The sequence below is a fragment of the Uloborus diversus genome, chromosome 7 (assembly GCF_026930045.1).
Source record: "Uloborus diversus isolate 005 chromosome 7, Udiv.v.3.1, whole genome shotgun sequence".
Lineage (NCBI taxonomy): Eukaryota > Metazoa > Arthropoda > Arachnida > Araneae > Uloboridae > Uloborus > Uloborus diversus.
Genome location: NC_072737.1, coordinates 166872502 through 166894075, shown reverse-complemented (window position 1 = coordinate 166894075; position 21574 = coordinate 166872502). Strand labels below are relative to the sequence as shown.

Genomic DNA, 21574 nt, shown 5'->3' with positions numbered 1-21574 from the left:
TTCCTGTAGGATATAGAATTTCAGTAAAAAAGTCATTAAATTTAGAAAAATATTAAAATCCTACGCCAACATGAAGACAAAAACACCTATAAGAAAATTATTTTTTTAAAAAAATTCAAAAAGCATCTCTTTCCTAAGGTGCAAACTAACTTATACGAAATTTCACAGCTTAAAAGCATCTAGTACATAGCAAAACGACCGTTTTGTTCGTTTGAAAAGTCACTTTCAAATTCATGGTCGTTAGTAATATTTGCTCCTTAGCTCCGAGATTGAATTGAATTGAGCCTAGTACTAAACTTTATATCTCCTGTTTTGATTTATTGAGAAAATTAGAACAAACTCAATCTGATGCAAAAAAAAAAAAAGTTCTTTCGAATGACATAGGATGTTAAAGAGATCAGAAAATTTTCATCCCTTCAATAGGTATTTGTGAAGTTTAAGCTAAAAAGTTAATCACAAAAAAAACTCTTCGCAAATTTAAAAAATAAAATCCCAGGTGCAAACCCCCGGCGCTCGAAGTAATTTTGTACAAAATTTCAAGGCTGTAGGTACTATGGGGTTTCACAGGCCCGCCCATCTGCGTGCACGGCGGGGGGGGGGAGGCACCTGTTAGCCCGGGTCCCAACCTGAAGGGGCCCAAGATTTTTAAAATGAGGGGTGAAATATATGAGGGATGTAGGGGTTAACAACATGGAGGGGCCCGCAAAAGCCATCTGTGACGAGCCCCAAAACTTCTGTGCAAGCCCCTGGGCCCGCCACAGACATCCACGCACAATTTCTTTGAAGTTACTTTTTTTTTATTATTTTTTTTTTAATGTATAGGGATAAAGAAAAGTAAATACAGAAAAATTAACTCAAAATGAACAAAATTCAAATTATGTTTGAATTCCCAACACAATTGATTATTTTTATTCGCAATTTCGGGTTCACCGAAGGTGGTCCGGTCCTGACCACTTCGGTTGATGGAGTATCTACTGTATCTCTAATGACAATGCGATAACCAAGGATTGAGTTCAAAAAGATAAAAAATGCTGACTCACCAATTGACTGATACCAATAAAGATTCTTTTTTCAAATTCTGCATTTAGAATTACGAAATATGAACACGGTCTACGGCGGGAATAACTTAAAAGTTTAAATGCCCAAGACGGGTAGCTTCACTGCTTATGGAACAGCAGCAGATTAGATAACATTGTCCGACGCAGATAATACTTGTAAGGGATAATGGCGGTGATAATAATAATAAAAAAACGCGAATTTTCTATGCGCACACCTGTTACTGCATTAGCTCCGAATCACGATTTTCCACTGTAAAATCCGAGAACGGTGACATGAATCAAAGCTAAGTTCAATGCAATTACAAGAGAACAATTTTTTCGATGACTGCGTGTCAAGGTTTTAATGTTTTTCAGAGAAAATACACTCAAAGGCGGATTTATAGGTTTGGGGGCTCGTCGAAGAGCATTTTTTGGGTCCCCTTGTCTATCACAGAATAGTGCAAAAGATTTATCATGGGTATTTTTGAATCCCTTCCGGGGCTTCCTATGGTAGTGGGTGGCCCTCGCAATTGCAACATGGTAAATCCCCCACTTAATACCTAAACAGAGCAATCCATACCGCATACCGTGGGCTATCAATACGAGAATAGCAAACTTTCTCGGCTAATATTTGGGAAGACCTTGAAGAAGTTATAAAAGACTAGCTGCGTTGCCCGGCTTTGCCCGGTCTACCTTGAAAATAAAAATTGCTTCAAGTGACGTACTATATTCAACAATCAGGCGTAAAAAATAAATAAAAAAAAAATCATGATTTCCCTTCCAAACACTGACGACAGATATTAAAATACTTTTAAGAAATTAAATCCAGAAAGATGGATTTAAAATGCGTAACCATGGAAACACAAAATAAAATAAGTTTAAGGAATTAAAATGCGAAAGAAAATGGTTCACAATTTGAAGGGAATCGAGATTTCTTAAACTTGATTCAAAAAGGCTTGTAACCTTTTTTCCTATCGAGATAAAAAGATTATTCTTTCGACCATAGGTCGAGTTAGATCTGGAGTAAAAAAGGTCGTTTTCCCCAATGGCGTCAAAAAGAAAGCTGTGGGACAATTCCTTTACTTTTTATTGATTTATTTAATGAAGAAAGTAGTGCCTAAATTTCAGCTAAGCCTAAAAAATTCGAGCTAAAAACGCAAATAATTCCCGCCGTAATCAAGTTAAGAGCATTGAAACAAATTGCGTAGAACGCGGAAAATTCTACCCTTTCTAACAATATGTAATATCAATATGTGCAAGTATTTTTTTACCCCCATATTTGAGAATTTATGTGAAAATTGGACGTAAATTGGAATAAAAAAAGAACTATTCGTCGAATTTTATTCGAACTGTTTTGCAAACCTTTTCAGGACTTAAAGGAACAAACTGAAAATTTCAGCGCAATCGGCCGGGTAGTTTTCGAGTTTTGCGAGTTCAAACACACAGACGCTTTTTGGGGACTTCATTTTATACAATGTAGAGATGCATAAAACACTGTTAGTGTAAATCTAAATGTTTTGTAATTTAATAACTACTGATAGCTTAATTATCCATTAAATTAGGCAAATATCAACTTTTGAGACGAGTTAAATACTCTTGGCGTGTGGTTCCCGCAGTGCTGCAAATTGATGCGGAGAAGACAGTTTTACAGAGATCTCAATAGCTCCACCTGAAGCTAAATACCACCAAACTGACACTGGATTTATTATCTAATTTTCAGCGACAGCATGGAGCTAAATAATGTGAAATAACCGCAAGTCATTTATTTTCTCCTATCTTCCATAAAAGAAAGAAAGAAAACGAAAAAATATATAAAAAAGACTGAAAACTTCAACGGACCGTAAAAGTATTCTTTTTTTAACGGCTCTCAAATGCAAGGTTTATTTTTTTTCCTCTCTCTCTTTTTTTTTGTTTTGTTTCCAAAAAAGAATTTAAAAAAAAGAAAGGAAAAGCAGAAGAGAAGGGGGGGGGGGGGGTAACATCATCGTTCCGCGACTTTTTTTCAAAAGCCTACCCAGTCCGCGGGTCAAAATAGGTTAAGAACACTAGAATCTCAGCTTAAGTACAGTTAAAAGATAATTTCGGCTACTCGTTGCCATATAAAAATGTACACTTTGCATTTGACGGAACCATCAATGCTAGAAAAAGGCAGAAAAATAAACGATAATCATTTTCAATTATTAAATCAGAATAGTAATGCAAACTAAACACATGAGAACAATTTTTCACTTCTATATTGCACTAATAAATGGAAGAAATTATTGAGGGTTAAAAATATACAATGAAAGAATATACTGAAAAAATGAAAAAAACTATTTCGAAATGTTCAGTGCATTTGATCAATTGTTATCTATTTAAAAACTACAGTTTACACTGAGATTTTTTTTTCCTGTAAATTATAAATTATTCATTGAATTTCGTTCAGTAACATAAGCTTTTACCTTTGTTTCTTTGAAAATGGTAGTTTCAAATAAATTTCGTTTAACGATATGAGCTTTATTGCAATAAAAAAAAAATGAAACCGTAATTACAAAACAGAAAGTAATTAGATCTAGTCTGGTTCACTTAATTGTAAAAAAAACGGTTAATTTTAAAATATTATAAAAAATATATTAAATACCACTCAGAAAACACTCAATCCATTTCGCATGGAAAAATGAATATCATGCGTAATTTTAATAAAACTCGTAGAAGAGAAAATGATGAAAAGAAAAGTTCACACTTCACTCAAGAATGCGTTTGAAAATTTGTTTTGACATTAAGTAGGGCAAGTGCTATGTTTGCGCTTAGTTAATTCAGGAACTTGGAAAAATTAATAATGTTGGAAATAAACTTTTCTTTGCGATGGATTACTTCGAGTTTAGTTTGAAAGTTATTGCATTTTATCAGACTTGATGAGAAACTGCGTTTTTGAACTTTGAAAATACAGTAATCTATTTAATATTTTGTTTATTTATATCAGAGGTCTGCAACCTTTTTGTACCTATGAACACATACTACAATCAGAGTCGCATAGAACCAAGGCGGGCCCCTTGTCAGTTGTCACCGAACCCTCTCTCGCCCCCCCCCCCACAAAAAAAGAACAAAAGAAAACAACAGAATGGGGGAAAAGAAAAAAAAAGAGGAAAAAGAAAAGGGAAAAAAGAAGAAAGACAAGGGGGGGGGGGGGAGAGAAAAATCAAAACTGCTAACTAGAAAACAATTAACCCCATTTTAAGTGCCACAAGAGTAAATAAAACGAGCTGATGTGTGCATCACATGATTTCCTTTTACTCCAATTTAGTGTCATTTCCCCATTACTGGCAATTTTAATGTGATTCAATAGTTTACTCTTTAAATATCACCAACAGTGGCTAACTTGAAATTAGATTTAAAAAAAAATCGCCAAATTTGTCGCCAAGTTGGCGACAAAACTTAGCGACCAAAAGTCTGGCGATATATTTTCATTTTTCTAGGACATACAGTTCTTGAGTTATGCGACATACATCCGCACATACATACGTATATACAGACGTCACGAGAAAACTCGTTGTAATTAACTCGGGAATCGTCATTATGGATATTTCGCGTGTCTATACGTTCTTAGGCACTTATCCACGTGTGGTCGAGTCGAAAAAAAAACTCAATATTCATTCGGGAGTGAGTAAAATAGAAATTAAGGTCGATTTTTGAGTGAAAATTTTTTCGCGAATACTATACTTCGTTTTTTGTAAAATTAAGTAAAAAAGAGTAAATTTTACTTTACCTTTACGTTTTCACTTATTCGGAGTCCCCCCACCCCTTTTTCTTTTCTTTTTCCTTTTTTTATTTTTTTTGCGTCAGTGTCGCCACCTTCCCAAGGTCCGGGCCCCTAGTTTCCGACTAAACTGACATGGCCTCTCGTCGGGCCTGACCCTCTCCCCATAACGGAGGTTTCGCCAGAAAATTTGCAAAACGGAATATTCACGTCTCTTAATGACTAAACTTTTGCAGTTCTAAAAGACTCCAAAGAGGCCTAAACTAAAATTACTTTTTTCTACACGTTGACGGAACATTTTGCATTTTTCCCCCCTTTCATTTTAAGCCTAATTGTTGAACATGCGTCAGTTGACACAACTTCTATTTTTGAGGTAGATCGCGCAACGTCGGCCAACGCAACTTTTATCCTATATTTTGTAAAAGATTGCGAAAGAAATGACAGCCCTATACTACAGGTCATTCACTTTCAAGTGAGAGCATTACATCCATTTCCCAGCAAACGACAAACGAAAAAAAAAAACCACTTGCGTGCTCCTTCCCCATCTGTTGATCCCTGGAAGAGTGGGAAGCAAGAGAGAGAGATGGTAAGACAAGCTTACCTAAGAGCTAATGCGTCGGCGGAGCCTTAATAAAACAATCGTGGGAGTGACAGACGAGGTCTTTAATTTAGCGGAGGTCCGTCAACGTCGTGACGAAATCACTAACGCAAAGATCGAGCCCAAACAAGTGCACCGATTAATTACGCTCAGAATGAGCTAAAATAGAACTTGTAAGAAAAATGATAAATGAAAACAGAATCTGGTCATTTATAAATGACTCCAGCGTTGCCTGGGTCAGTAATAATATTGAAAAACAATTTATACTTTCCTTTATTTATTTTTAGCTGTGACCACGGTTTCACCCGCGTTAAAAAGACAAAAATGTATTGAAAAGCTATTTTAAGTACTTCACGCTATGATATATAAAAGATACTAGAGGACCCGACAGACGTTCTGTTCAAACTTTGTAAATTGAAAAGTCAAAAAGTTTCAATAAACTATCAAGTGTTTTGAACCGTTATGTTGAAAAAAATAAGTAAAAAAAAATGTTTTAAGCTGCTATAGTGTCAGAATGCGTATATTTATTACAACTTGATTTAACTAATGCCCACTGAGAAGTTGTTTTATTAACTATTTTTTCATCCGTACTTGATGGTTTGTTCCTCCAGCCATACTCAAAGGATAAAAAGCGTCCTTAGATATTAAGTGTAAAAATCTAACTACCCATCTAGAACAAATTTATTGCTAATTTATTAATAAGCGGTTTCATTTTGACAGCAACATGTATTTTATGGGTCTTTTTACTGAAATTAATTGCTTAACGGTTTTCTCTGGGAGGGAATCATGCAATAAATCTTGACTTTGAGTTCCGTTTTGTCTTGTTTTGCTTTTGTTATTGCTTATTTTGATATTTAAACTGCCTGCTGTCCATTTTCATTGCTTTTACTGGGTGTCTTTACATCTAGAAGCTCACACCTTTGAATTGAAAAAGGGGTTCCTTGAAACCTCGAAACACGTGTATTCTGAAATCTGTTTATTTGTGCTAAACAACGTTGGATATTTCCTGTTATTCCTCGGCACAAAGGTATTTATTTATTGCTAAAATCCGTCAACATTCCAAATTCGAAAATTTTCACGAAACCAATACTTTTTTCTATAAACTAGATTAGGGATGCCCCGATTAATCGGCCATAATCGGTCGCTTGGCGATTATTTATAATCGGTCAAATTAGGCCGATTAATCGGTGTAAAAAATATTTTTCAAAATATTTTTTTTAACATACCTTCAACAAGAAACTATGATGAATACATTAATGAACAATAAATAAGTGTAATTTGCTGCAATTATTCTAGAACTGCAGTATAATAGTGTACAGAATAAAAACAAACAGTTTAGAAAATGCGTAAAATTGAATGAAATATTAAAGAATAATTCTCACAGCTTATATTCACATGGCACTACTAAGAATAATTAAATTCCAGGACTTTTAAACTGAAATGCAAAAAATATTTATCTCCCCCACCCCCTCCCCCTACAGTTTTCATATCACCTACCTTGCACCTACTTTTTATTTTTATATTATTAATGTTATTTCTATTTGTCTTTTGAAGGACAGAAATAAACAAGTGTGTATATGATTCCACTGGAACTTCCTCTTAACTCTCTCCAACGAAAGAAAATGCTTTTGTTTTAGGAAAATTAGGATAATGTCCTAGAGTTTACAATGATATTCTTACCCCAACTTTTAGTGACACATGTTGATTTTTTTTCCTTTCTTTTATTTTGTCCCTTGTAACTATACAAATGATTATAACTTAACTATTTAAATTGATTAATTTATCATTAAAAAAAAATATCATTTGATGTTAAAAAAAATGCACATAATTTACTATTGTTTTTTTTTTTTTTTTTTTGTAAACTGATGGTTGAAGTATTATTATTTTTTAATAATAATTTTTATTTTGAATAAATAAGCACATATCTACAATGTTACATAATGTTTCATTAGTCATTAATTTTCCCCTTTAGAATAGTGTTCTTAGATATCCTTATAATTTTTATAATGAACAAAAAACTTGGATTAAATGGCTACTATTAATTTAAAAATAAATTTAAATTAAAAAATGCTCCTAAATTTACCTGTTGACCACAGGCTGACCTCTAACATTTTAAAATTTTCATGATTGGTTAATATTATACGTGATTTTATTAACATTAATATGAAAATTAACTGATAACAGTTGCCTGAAATTTTAAAATTATTTTTGGAAAATTAGGAAAGAGAAGGGGAAAAAAACGTCTCTCAGAAATAAATTAACTATTTCTACAGTCAAAAAAAAAAAAGAAAAGAAAAGAAGAAAAGTGATGGAGGAACTAGTAGCATTAAAAATAATCATTATGATCATTCATCGGATAGAGCTGATTAATCAGCTGATTATCAACAGCTGATTAATTAGTAATCGGCCAAATCGTTTTATCCATGCATCCCTATATTAGATACAGAAGAAAGTAAAATGGCAGCCAAAAAAACATTACTACAAGGTTGCATTTTTCCTTGTAACCACATCATGCTATTGATTAACATTAATGAAACTAGTTAGATATTAACTTTAATTTCAACCCATAATTTTTATGTTTTTGTAGCAAGCTAAAAGCTAATTTGTGGATAGTTACTTTTTCAGTTTAAGTGGTGACTTGAATGAGGCCACTAATAAATTTGCTTCTAACTGACCACTGGCAGGAGATTGCACAGGAGAGGGAGGGAGAGAAAAATTTTTCGAACATTATCTACTTAATATTTCCCGGTTTATTCTGTTCCTTGATGTCAGTTTGGCAAAAATTGCCGGTGGTTCGGCAAAAATGGATGGCCGACAAAGGTGCCGACCATCTCCCCTTTAAGTATAAAGGCACACCCTCCCCTCTTTAAATATTGCAAAGACCCTCCCCCGAGAGTTTGAGGCCCCCTAAAAAGAGAAAAATATCCACCAAAACAACCTCCCATAAAAATTTCAATGGCGCAGTCTGCGCCATCACCCTTCTAGTGGGCACTCCTGCACATTGGGGTGGGGTAGTAAGCCTTTAAATGTAAACAATAATAATTTAGTTCGATATGCATCAAATAGAAGACAATTTTGTGATGAAAGCAGCAAATCATGCTTCGAATAGAATAGCAAATATAGTTTTTCAAAAAAAAGTAAGACGGCTGATATCTAAACATGTTAATAAAATGAAAAAAGACAAATGAAAATCATGAAAAAATGAGCACAAACATAAGCACACACAGAATAATGTGTAATCATAAAGAAGGTCTCTCTGTAGAGAATATATAAAAAAAAAAAAAACAAATTGTAGTAGTCTCTGTTGATTGTATACAGGGAGGGATAGAGACTACCACTTTAGGGGGGTCATGAGCAGGGGCGGCAAATAGGGGGGTCAAGAGGGGGCGGTCGCACCCCCAAATTTTTTGAGCAGAATGAGAGAAAATGGGTGAATTCAATTTATGTAAGTCGGAAATCAATGTTCATTTAAGGAAATCTCGCTGGTTCTCAGCAACTATTTGATGAAACTCGACACATTCTCAGACTAGAAAAAGTGTTTTTCGTTATTTGGATGATGACTTAGAAATTTATGAAGTATTTTCGGCTTTTTCAAAACATAGAAAACTGATAGAGAACCATGGTTAATTTTAACTAAAGAAGACATTGCCTCATATAGGCTAAATATTTCACACTTGTGTGCCCAGTGTAACGATGGTATGTCCAATATGAGAGGTTCGTGAAAAGTGGTGTATCTGCATGGTTTTACAAGAAAATTCCTTGATATTTTACATTCACTTTTACGCTCATTTTTTAAATGTATATTTATTTAATGAGTGTTCATCGCTTTCTTCTGATAGAAACACGTTTCAGCTGCTCAATACATTATAATGCTTTCATAGAAACTTCTTAAAAATGCATGTGATTATTGAATAAAAAAGACGTATCAACCAAATACCTTTTATAGGGCTCTATAATTATTCAATCGCAGAGTGACACAAGATAATCTTCAAGAGTTAAAACGATAAAAACATTTTTCTATAACTTCAAAGCAATGATTTGACGACTGGAAGAATTATTGCAAAACGATTCTTTCAATGATGAAAAAAAGCTCATGCCCTTTAGCATGTATGACTTCGTAAAATTTTTTATCCAAATTTGTTTGCATCGAGAAAAGGTTTTTGAAAAATGCTTTACTCTATCAAAATCTATATCTTCAATCCGCTACTCGACTATTCAAACCAGAGTTCAATCTACAATTGATCTGTGCACCATACTACCGCAGTTCAATCTACAATTGAAACTGGAAATAGATTTTTTATAGATGTATATTTCAATCAATGGTGAAATTTTTCAAAAAAATTCTTCCTCCGAGCCAATTTCAAAAAAGCGCAAAAAAAAAAAAAAAAAAAGACAAAAATCCACATGATGATGTGAAATCAAACATTGATTTTTGAATATTTTGTATTAAGTAATAGATGAGGCAAGAAAAATTACAAGCAATATACCGACAGAATGGTTTTCACATCCAGAGACTGCAGTTTCGTCCTTGTTATGGACTCATAAGTCTGGAATAGTGAATAACAGAGCTGGAGGCAGATGATATCTCATTGAAGCTGAGAGCGCCGACAGGACAAGATTATTCAATGATGAAAAGTTTAAGCCCCTCACAGTTTTTGAAGTAGCCAGGGTGATTTCGAGGAGCAAGATATAAAAAGTGTTTTCATACATAACTTTGTGTTACTTCAATTATTTTTTAACTATTACAATCAGCTTAGCTAGTAGAGGAAGATTTCTTTTTTTTTTTATGTCTCAGAAGGTTAGAGAAATATTTTCGAAGCACAAAGGGGAAAAAAAACCTTTTCCATTTAGCTGAACTGGCAAAACAGTACGACATTGGGCACTGATAGATTAGTCACACGATTCCCTGCTCTTCCGAATTCCAAAAATAATGCATTATAACTTTTCCAAAGGGTATAAAAACTTTAGTAGCGAGATGTTTTGTATGATAACTTTTTAGTCAATGAATCAAAATTTTAATTGTTTCTAAACACTAATTTCATTCATATTAAACCGATTTTATGACAACTTCTTGTTAGCTAATGTGTGTTTGGTTTCGCTTTAAGGTTATACATATTTAAGAAACTCGACCCCCCAAATGAAATGGTGAAATGCCGCCCCTGGTCATGAGGAATAAGGACCCCCTACCCCCCACCTCATCGCCACAAATGAAACTACATTTTTGGCTTTGAAAAATTTCTGAAAAGGCTTGTATGTCAATAAAAAGCACCAAATCTACCAGGAATAATGCACCGAATAGGGCATAAAAGTTAAAGTCATTTCAGAAGCAATGAAAAGAAACAGTATTTCAAATATTTACTTTAAAAAAAATAATCAAAGAATTGAAAAGATTACTGTAATTGCTTACATTTTATCTTGAACACAATGTGGATGAATAATATTGTTGATGGTTCATTGGAGGGGGGGGGGTCATGACCTCCATGACCCTCTCCTTGTATCTGTCCCTGGTCTTATCATATAAGCCAGTGTGGTACCCAGCCTTTATTGTGTATTCACCACTTGACTGCTGCCAGTAGCGTACAGAGACTATAGTGGCCCCTCCCCTCGCAAGATTTATATGTGTGCCGTCCCCCCAGAAAAAATTATTTTTTAAAAATTTAACGTAGAGTTATTTTTTTAGAGCATGCACACTCATACCTCTTGCACCCCCACTCCGCTCCGTGGGGGTTGCAAGGGTGCTATGTATACGCTACTAATTGCTGCTATGTAGGATACGCATTGCACATGTAGTTCATGCTAGGTGCATAACAAAAGCTAAGTCTGAACCATACATAGTGCCCTTCCCTCACTACACAAAAGATAAAGCAATAAAGTTTTTTATGTCTTCTAGGGATCACATGGTCACTTAGGACTAATAGAATACCAGAAACATTCATTCCAAGTAAGAGTGATAAAACTATCTACAAGAATTTTTCCTTCTCCATTTGTTGCTTAGTTAGTATTTAGAGCAAGTTTATGTTTCATTGGTGATTTATAAATTTTAGATCACACAAATGTTGTCACTTTGACTTTCATTCAAGAATTGGATCAAATTATGGAGGACGAAGATTAAAGTTGAGTAGCATAGCCGTGCAACCATCAATTCATTATTTTGGGTTTGAGGTATTTTTCCATTAAAGGAATGTCATTTCATATGGCAACCTGTTTGTTTTCTACCTTGGTGACAATAGAAAAATTGCTTAAAGCGACTGGCGATATCTTCAAGTATATGGCAACCCTACACTTTAGAAATTGAAGTTATTGTATTCGTTATCAATACAAATTCTTAGCTTGCAACAGAGATTAATAAATTAAAATCTCTATAAATAAATAATGCGCCAATTGATGTACCTTTAACGGAAAAGTTCTAGGCTTTATATCTGGCAACCAAGAATTGTTATTATCATTACTTGATAATTATTGTATTAATGTGACGTTTGCATCTGCTTTCAAAAAACTATTTTTATATAATTCAACGTTATAAATGTTTAGAAAGAACCATTGGCACTGTGAACCAGTAAAGAGGAAGATTTACAGGCAGGGTTGTTGATTTTGTCTGCCATGGAAAAAACCGCCAGGAACAAATAATTTCGAACACTCTAAGTGGCCCCAAAATTGTAACAAAGCTTATTAAGTTTTTCAATTTGTAATATTGAACAAAATGGGTCACATGGATCAGCTTTGTGGGCCGCATATGACACACAGGCCAAAGGTTGAATACCACTGGTATAAGCAGTAGTTGTAAACATAACAATGCCTCAATTCATTATGTATTTAGATGCCATGCAGATATATCTCAGAGTTTTTAAAAAATATATACAAAAAAACCTCGTTAAGTCGTCACTCAAGGGACCAAAAATTTTTGACCACTTATGCGGAGTGACTACTTATGTGGAGTGGAAAATTAAGGAAGAAAAAAAAAGCCTTACAAATATTCATGAATAGCAGTAGAATTTTGTGAGAAAAACAATAGCTTATGTAATCAATGTCTATAAATTAGTGGAAATATTAAAAAGGGGAATATTAAAAATAATGATAGTTACTTTGTTTCATTTTCTCTTACTTATACATTACTAACTAACTTATTTTAATGTAGTTACAGTACAAATACAATCCTTCAACGTTGACTGATGAAGTTGTTGCTTATGGAAAATAACTATCTCTTCTAACATACATCAAGCTTTAAATTCTGTGTTTGTAGTTCCTTGAAGGGATGTTAAATACTGACTAACTTTCTCCAGGTATTAGATTTTGTCTGTCTTGCTGGAAGGAGTTTGATTGATATTCTCGGCACTCGGCAAAGTCATAGCAAGAAGTATGCTTTGAATGACCAGAATGGAGGATCGAGATTTCAAGGAACAATGACTATCAAACAGCCTTTCAACTAAGTCCGACACTATTTTCTAAATTTGGTGACTAGTAAAGGAGGATCATTTTACATTACTGTCAGGGTTGGCCGGATTGGACCAAATTGGGTTGGACCCAATGGGTTTTTTTGAAAAAACCCATTTAAAAAAACCCATTATTTAGCCCACTTTTGGGTTTTTAAAAATTTTCTGAGAACTTTTTTTTTAAATAATTAATTTAAATACTTTTACAATTTAAACTTCTTTTTTATTTCTTCTTCAAAATAGGCAATGGACATAAAAAATGAATTTTGAACTTTAAAGCGATAAGGGGCTTTCAGATGAGTAAAAATTGGTCAAACAAACGTTTTTTCATTCATTATATTTCTAAAAACTAGACCTTTAGCTAAACCGTTTAAAAAGAAAAAGAACTGAATCGGTGGAAAACTGGGGGAGTTATGACACTTTTTGTAGGAGCCACGCCCCCTTTTTTTTACTAAAAAATGCATATAAAATGCATGAGTAAAAAAAAGGATATAATATTTAAATTTTTAATACTAATACCATTTCAAATGAATCATAAGACCTTATTTGTGGTGAATTTGTATTTAAAACTAATTTGTTTATTCAATAATGAAATTGGCAATAAAACGGAAAATGTTGATTTCCTCAAAACCTAATTTTTGACAAAATTACAAAATTCAAACTGCTCCTTGCAAACGAATTATTATTTAAATTTGCTGAAAATTTTATGCCAAGTATTTAAGTGGTTTGTTAACATTTTGTTGTGAAATATTTTTCTGTTTGATTAGTTTTGTGGAGTATATTTGCTATATTTTATTGAAATATGAACATATTTTATCGAAAACGTCTAGTTTTTGGCTTTTTTTCTCATTATTTATCTTCATCACAAAATTTTGAAAAAGTAATTCCAACGTCCTAATTTCGGTTGTTTTACGTATCATATTTTGCTAGTATTTTATAAATTTGATGAATTTTCGTTTGCAAGGAGTAATATAACAAAAGCGTTAGAAAATCTAAATTTAAATTTAAAAAAAATTAAATTTTAAAATAATTCAATGAGATTTTATATTTGAGTTAGTGTTAGCATCATGTAAATATGCTGAAAATTTCAAAGAAATTCATTGAAAATTACTTAAAATAAATTGAAACCCCCGTATCGCCTTAATAGTATTTCTTAACTTTTAAGGGCATTAAAAAATGCTTCAAAGATTTTAAATAAATATATTTAACTTTTTTCCTTCAACTGGTCAATAAGGAACTCAAATTATCTTGACTAAGTCCTGTCACGTCAGATTTTCTCTATTTGCAGATTGTACAAAGGATACTACTTCAGCTAAAAGGCTCTCATGTGAGTTATTTTCTGCAAACCAACACGTCACAAAACTCGAATAAACAAGGTATATTTTTTAGAAATTAACAGACTTTACAAATGGTCGGACAGAAAACGGAATAGGATGTACAGTATTTTCATTATCTTACGAAAAAGTTTAATATTTCTTACTCTGTACACAGAAATAGAAAAACAGGCAACATAAAATTCAAAGAAATGTCTTGATTAAGCTGGAATTCAGTAAAAAGGGATTTAAGCTACTTGAGGTTCTACAGTAGTTTTGCATAACAAAATGAAATACAATAAAGTAAAATACAAAAAAAAAATGTTGAAATTAAAAACGAACAAATAAACAATAGATTTTATCACTCAAGAAGTAACTTTGCCTTAACTGTTGGTAATCATGGAAACTAAAAAAATCTGAAACTTCACAATTCTCGAATTTTGTCGTCTTTTATACCTTTCTTCAGAAAATGCTGAATTTTCCAGCTTTTTTTATCAAGACATTTTTTGTGCTTTGTCCATATACTTATGCTACAATATGCTACGAGTACCCCACCTTTCCCCTAAAAAAAGACAAAAAACCCACATTTCTTTTAAAAAACCCAGCTTTAGTTCGGTTTTTTTGGGTTTTATTTAAAAAAACCCAAAAAACCCTGGGTCCATGGGCTTTTTTAAAAAAACCCGGGTTTTTGCCAACCCTGATTACTGTGAATGAGACCTTTTCGGGACCAAAGAAAAACGACCACTTAAACGGAGTGACCACTTAACTGGTCGACTACTTATTGAGGTTTCACTGTATATGGCATCACTACGGGGGATGGCATCTGTCCTGGGTGTCACCTGCCTGGGGATGACACTGAAAGTGGAATTGCAAGTTTTTGAAAAATATAAATTGAAAATACATTTTAAAGTCTACAAATTTGAAATATTTCTGGGGGGGGGGGCTCTCCCTCGCCCCGCATAATGGAGTGAACATTATACTCAAGATTAGGTTCACATTGTCAATACTTAGACAGAAATAGGGCCATACTCCTTAACCAAAAAACTTAACCACAATATCTTTCCCTGTCCCAGAGACAAGTTTTCTAATTAAGGAGCCATCAATTTCACGCACCCCCTTATTTTTTTGACCTCGCAACAGCCCTGCACATATGCGTCTAGGGCAAGTCACATAAAAGGTGTTCTTAGTTTTTATTTATCTTTTGCACATTAGCCCGTTTAAAACTTCATTATAACACAAATGTAGTTATTTCTGGGGCATTCCACGGTATTTTTGACATTATGTAGAGTCCGTAACGTGACCTTTTTTTGCCATAACTTTTTAATTTACCGTTTGATTTGCAAATTATTTTGATATTAGCTGGTGTGTTGGTAGGAAAAGGTCAAAATAAAATAATATGCTAATCAAACAGTAAATTAAAAAGTTATGGCAAAAAAGGTCACGTTACGGACTCTACATAAATGTCAAAAATACCTTGGAATGCCCCTTCTGAAAATAGTATTGTTACAAATTCTGTAAATAGTAATTATTGTAGTAACATAAGAACCTGTAAATAGTTTCCCGTAATGAATATACAACCCCTATACATTCGGTTAAAGTATACGACCCCCCTATTTCTTTTTTGTTCATTGATAAAATTTGATAACGGTCTACGCATTTCGGTCTACGCATTTCGAGAAGCAGTAAGAATGTTGTGGAAACTTTTCGATGTTTATAAAAACGTCCGGTGTGATAAAAAGTTCAGTTTCGATTGAGAATTCATACTGAGAGTGTATTAGCCCTGTTTATTGTGAGGCATTTCGCTGTGTTGTTTTTCGTATTTGGAAGTAAATATATGTGTAACCGTTGAGTTTACGGTTTGTGCGATATTTGCTTAATTTCTGATGATTAATTTAGCAGTTGTTGACAATCTTCCCTGTACATAGTGTAAATAAATTTCCTGTATTCTTAATCAAGAACTGTGTCGTCCTTTCAAGAAAGTTGGAAGTCTCACCGGATCCGTTACAGTATAAATTTCATGTTTGCATAGAACATTAAAACATTTTGTTTTTTGCGTGTGTAAGAGGGGATGGGTTTGCACCACATAGTCACCCATGCTATGTACCCCACTGTATATCTATACTACTATAATAAAGAGGAAAGATTTTTTTGTGTGTTTGTATCGTATAGGCTCTAAAACTACTGGACAGATTTAAACCATTTTTTCACCATTAGAAAGCTATATTATCAGGAATTATAATAGGGTATAATTTATTTCAAAAACAATTAGTTTTAAAAAGTTATATAATGTTTTATGTGATTTTTAGTGCTTTTTACCCAACAGACCCCGAACCAATTGCTTTAGATAAAAAAAATTTTGTACTAAAATGTAGGAAATTTTATTTTAACTATGATGAAAAAAACAATTTTGCAGATAAGAGCAATTTTTGTATATTTTATGAAATTTTGAAAAACCTTTATTTTGCATTTTTTCATGGGTTTAATTTTGTAATTTGTTTTAGTGATAAATAGTTGTTTGGCAACAACTGTATTTATTTTTCTGAAGAACAACACATTAAAGGTTTGTTTAAACCAGAGACTAATAATAACTTTTATTATTAGCCTATGCTTTTTTTTTTTTTTTTTTTGTAATTTGGCAACATTTCTGTTTATTTTGTAAATTTGTGTTTCTTTTGTAACTGTGCTTAAAAGAGGAAGATCTCAGCTTATGAAATATTTGTCCATGGTGAGGAGAGCCAAAATACGTCTTCTTACAAACGTCTTTAAGCTAACACAAATAAATTTGACGGTTTTCCTACACATGAATATGCAACATATAGTTGCCCACGAGAAAAACAAGGATTTTTCAAATCTAAACATTTAATGGACATTGTTTGGACTTGAGGCTAATTTCATAGTTATGGCGAAAGCTAAACTAATGGGAAACTAACCTTACGAAGGATATCATAGATTCTGCCGGTATCGTTGGATTACCGTGCCAACAGGAACACTTCTCCTTTAAAAACCCTTAATAATGTAATTATGTGACATGTTATAATAATACTTACATGTATTTGTTTTAATTAAAGAGTTTTGAACAATGAAGCACTAAAAATTGAAAAGCATGAATAATTTCACTGTATCGCATTTATTACAGAATACCTGCTTAAACGTTCCCATCTTCGTTCGTGAATAATAATTTCATTGTATTAAGGGGTTACAGAAGTATAACTTCCGTCAAGGAGGTCATCATGTTCTTTTACAACTACAGTAAAACCTGTGTAAGTTGACCACTCGCGGTGCAGTACTTTGGTGGTCAACTTATAAAGGGCAGTAATGATTTTTTTAAATTTTTTTGTCATTTCTTGCACCATGTATTCAAATTCATTTTTTGAGTAATTCACCCATATTCTTTCTGTTCAACTCACTTTCATTGTTTAGCATTATTGGAAGTGAAACAATAATTAAAAATACTATTCAAATAATTTTGTTATTTTTTCCTTGTTTTTAACTATATTAGACACTGGAGTTTTAGAAATTTCATATGTGCCGGCTTACTTTCTCCATTTTCAATTAATTTTAATATAATATTTCATACTTTTTATTAATCTCAAGTTCAACTAACTTTTTTTTTGAAGCCTTTTTATATATAGCACAAAGAGCAATAAGCACGACTCTCCCAGTTCATAAAGGCAAAATTAAAATGTCCTATTTCTTAATCCCTTGCACCAGAAACATGTAACTTGACTCATTGTCATTAGCATGCCCAGATCTGCGTACCCGCAGTGCAAGGGGCATGCGTCCTTAAAGGGGCTCATGGCCCTAGAAATTGAAGAAAAAATACAAAAAAAAAAAAAAAAAAACTAGCACTAAGACTTATTACTTTACAAATAGACACTGCTGGCCACTAGGGAAGGGCCCTACATATTTTGTTGCAGGGGGGCCCAAAATGTATAGATCCGGGCCTTCTCTTTTTAGCACAATTCCTTTGTTGCCACAACATATTGCAACTGAAAGAAAAGACTTTGAACTTTTCTACTGACACCTATTTTCATTGAACAGAGTACAAAAAGCTACCTCAAATAGAACAACAAATGAAAAATAAGCTTGGAGAATAAAGAACAGCATAAGCTTTATGCTGCTGTTTAGTTAGTAAAATGCTAGTCTCTCATCAAAGCATTCAAAACATCTTTGGAAAGCTATTAAAAAAAAATAAAGAATGAAAGAAATAATAATAATAATAAATAAATAAATAATAAAATAATTTGCTGAAGAAAGTTTTAAAAAAATAAACCAAGTGGTCAACTTACAAGGGGTTTTTTACAATACTCCAAACCAAATTTGGTGTACATTATTGGTCAAAATAGACAGGTGATCAAGATAGAGAGGTGGTCAAGTTACAGAGGTTTTCCCTCATTATATGAGATAGGACTAATTCCGTTCCTGACAAAAGCGGCCAACATAGACAGGTGGTCCACTTACAAGGGTGGTCAACTTTACAGGTTTTACTGTAGCATCTATGTAAAAAAAAAAACGTTCCCCATGACTGGTGTTCTCCTACCGTTACCCCTTAAATAATTTACTACAATGAAATACAACAAAATCCTTAGCCACAGCAATGTGTGGCCGGATCAGCTAGTATATATATACATGCAGTCAAACTCTCCTAATCAGAGGTGCTCCCCCCCCCCAAAAAAAATGTTAAAAATAAGGTTTTCAAAACAACACTCCCTAAAAATTTCAATGTTGCAGTCTGTGTCACTCCCCCCCCCCCCCCCAGGGGCGCACCGCTGTCTTAATATACTATCAGGTTTAGTACAAAATCACTAAAACCAACATTTTGTTCATTAAGTTTAGTGTTCTATCAATTACATTAAAAATTTCACACATAATACTTACATTAAATTGAAGGTATCGGCTAAACAAACAAAAATTTCTGACCCTTTTACTTTTAATGTTTCTGTAGTGTAATTTTAATTTTTAGAAATTATTCACCATTTTGTTAGGTAGTAGAAGCCCATTATGCATTGAGAACACTTGTTTACGGACATTTCAATTCACTCGAAGGTAAAACTGCTTGTCCATTGTGTATTACAACCTATTCCGCAAATTGTTGATTATTATCTTCCTTTTCAAAAATTCATTTATAAAAAAAAAGGTGATTTTTTTCTGAACGAACAAATTCGTAGACTTTTGACACTTCGTATTGACAGAGTTCAACTGTATACAGTCGGACCTCGATATAACGTCACCCCTTGGGACTTTGAGAATATGACCTTATAAGCGGAGTGACCTTATAACTGGTTCATAAACTTCTATCAAAAAAACAAATTCTAAAATATAATGATTTCAAAACTATAACACTTGATTAAATTATGATGTTTTAATTAAGTTGAGTAAATTAAAATTAATACAATTAGTTAAAAATTGGGAAATTATTTGTTAAAATTTTAATTCAGAATAAAATTGTGTACAAATTAAACGTGTCTGTCGCAAATGTGCTTATGACGTACGCACGACACTATGGGGGATCTGCTTTTGAAATTAGTATGCATTGCTAAAAACCAAGTCTCGATTGACCTTGACCCTTATCTAAAAGTTGCCACCCTCAATCCACAAAGCATGAATAGGGACCAACAGTAAACAGCCAAGGGAAACAACTTTTTCTTTTTACTTGAGTTAAGGGGGTGGATGATCCCTCCTACTCACTTCAATCGTCTTCTCTCTAAAGCATTTAGTGGCTCTACACATTTTTTCTAGAATTTGAGGGATAAAGGTTTTCGTGGAAAAGTTTTTCTTACATTTGTTGGGCAGATGGCATTTTGTCAATAAAAGATCATGTACTAAGGAAAATTCATGGAACTGAATCAGTGAGGCATTGAAATCTCTCAAAGAAAGTCAGACAAAGATGACCTTATAAGTGATGGCGGTATTTGAGACTTGCCATATATCCGATAATCCGATAAATCCCTATTCAATGAGTCAGGTCTTTAGGAAAGTGATCTTATATGTGGGGTGCCCTTATATTAAGGTCTGACTATATATTTTAACCTGTTAAACCTTTTAATATTTACCATTTGTCTGCTTGTCTACGAAATATGACTGCTGACATTGATTAAGCATATCAAACTTGTGCTGAATGATATGTTAAACAAGCTGCACTGCACAATCTATTGCAAAAATAAATGTGCTGCCAAGTAAAGCATATTTCAACAATCAAGTTTACATAATAGGAAAAAAAACTCCTGTGAACATGTGGAAAAAACAGTTTTAGGAGTCAAAACTTGAATTTAGACCTCTTTGGACATTTTTTTACATTCCAAAATTTTAGTTACTATTATTAACACTTTGACTTTGAGGTCTAGGCCCGAGCATCACTCGGGTTGCCGTTTTCAGTGAAGTGAACTAAGCACCAAACCTCGGGGTATCAAATTTTAACTTATTTAGGGATAAAAGTATGAATTATATATGTTTCTAGCCTTTTAGGATATTATCTCCATTTTACTGTCAAAAATATATTTAAATGACAGTGCCAAACAGAAGTAAATTGAATAAAACATTCTAGAATTGTCTATGTAAATTTTTATGGTTAAAAAGATGTTTTTCTATGCGGAACTTTTTTTTTTAGTTTCAAACATGCTTTTTTCAATAATTTCTTATTAAAAGTTCGTTGTTATTTCATTTAAATAGTTCTATTATTATGATTAAAAACAGCTTGCAGTTATAATAAAATAAAAGTTATTAAAATAAAAATCTTCCAAGTGTTATTTAAAGCGCCAAAACTTTAAACGTGCTTGATGTGGTCGAAGTAGCTCAGACCAGAAAGAATTAACTCATTTTTTTCTTTGTCATAAGACATTAACATTACGTTTCACAGGTTCGGTGTAAGTTGATGTCAACAAGAGGTTTTTACTCAAATAATAACGCATTTATAAACATCATGTAAAATTTGCACACAAGAGGTTGCGCAAAACCTTTATTTACGTTAGATTGGTTAACACAAATAAATGAAAACAATGCACAAATAAAAGCATAAAATATACACTAACCTGGTTATTTATCCCTTTCCTTATTATTATAGAATATAGGATTGTTTATTTACAATTTCTATAAAAGTTTCACAACTCGCAGATCACCACACGGCGCAACTCACACACACAAGACAACCGAAAAATAAACTTTGCCATGGTTACAGAAAAGTTTCAACCGCGGTTAAAACCGTTAAAAGACATGCAAGCACAATTATTTAAAAAATTATCCAAGGCTTAGGCGTATTAAATATCCTTCAGTTTGGAAATTCTGTATCTGGAGTATTCTAATCCCTTATTACTGCCTTTTCGTATTTGTTTTTCTCAACAAACTTTATAACAAGTGTCAGTCCCTTTTTTCTCCTGTCAGACGCAAAAATGAGGACAAAAAAAAATGGCATTTTCAAATACTTTTTTTATGGGGACAGTCCCCAATGCTCCTATGCCGTGGCC

At 33.0% G+C, this 21574-nt stretch overlaps 1 protein-coding gene across 1 annotated transcript in view; it reads right to left on the bottom strand.

Annotated features, from left to right (window-relative positions):
- Window positions 1–21264, bottom strand: part of LOC129226289 (protein phosphatase 1 regulatory subunit 16A-like) — a 223300-nt gene extending 202036 nt beyond the window's left edge. Inside the window, exon 1 of the mRNA XM_054860892.1 lies at window positions 21143–21264. The gene's annotated coding sequence lies outside the window, so the exon portion shown is untranslated. The remainder of the gene's footprint in view (window positions 1–21142) is intronic.
- Window positions 21265–21574: the final 310 nt, after the last annotated feature.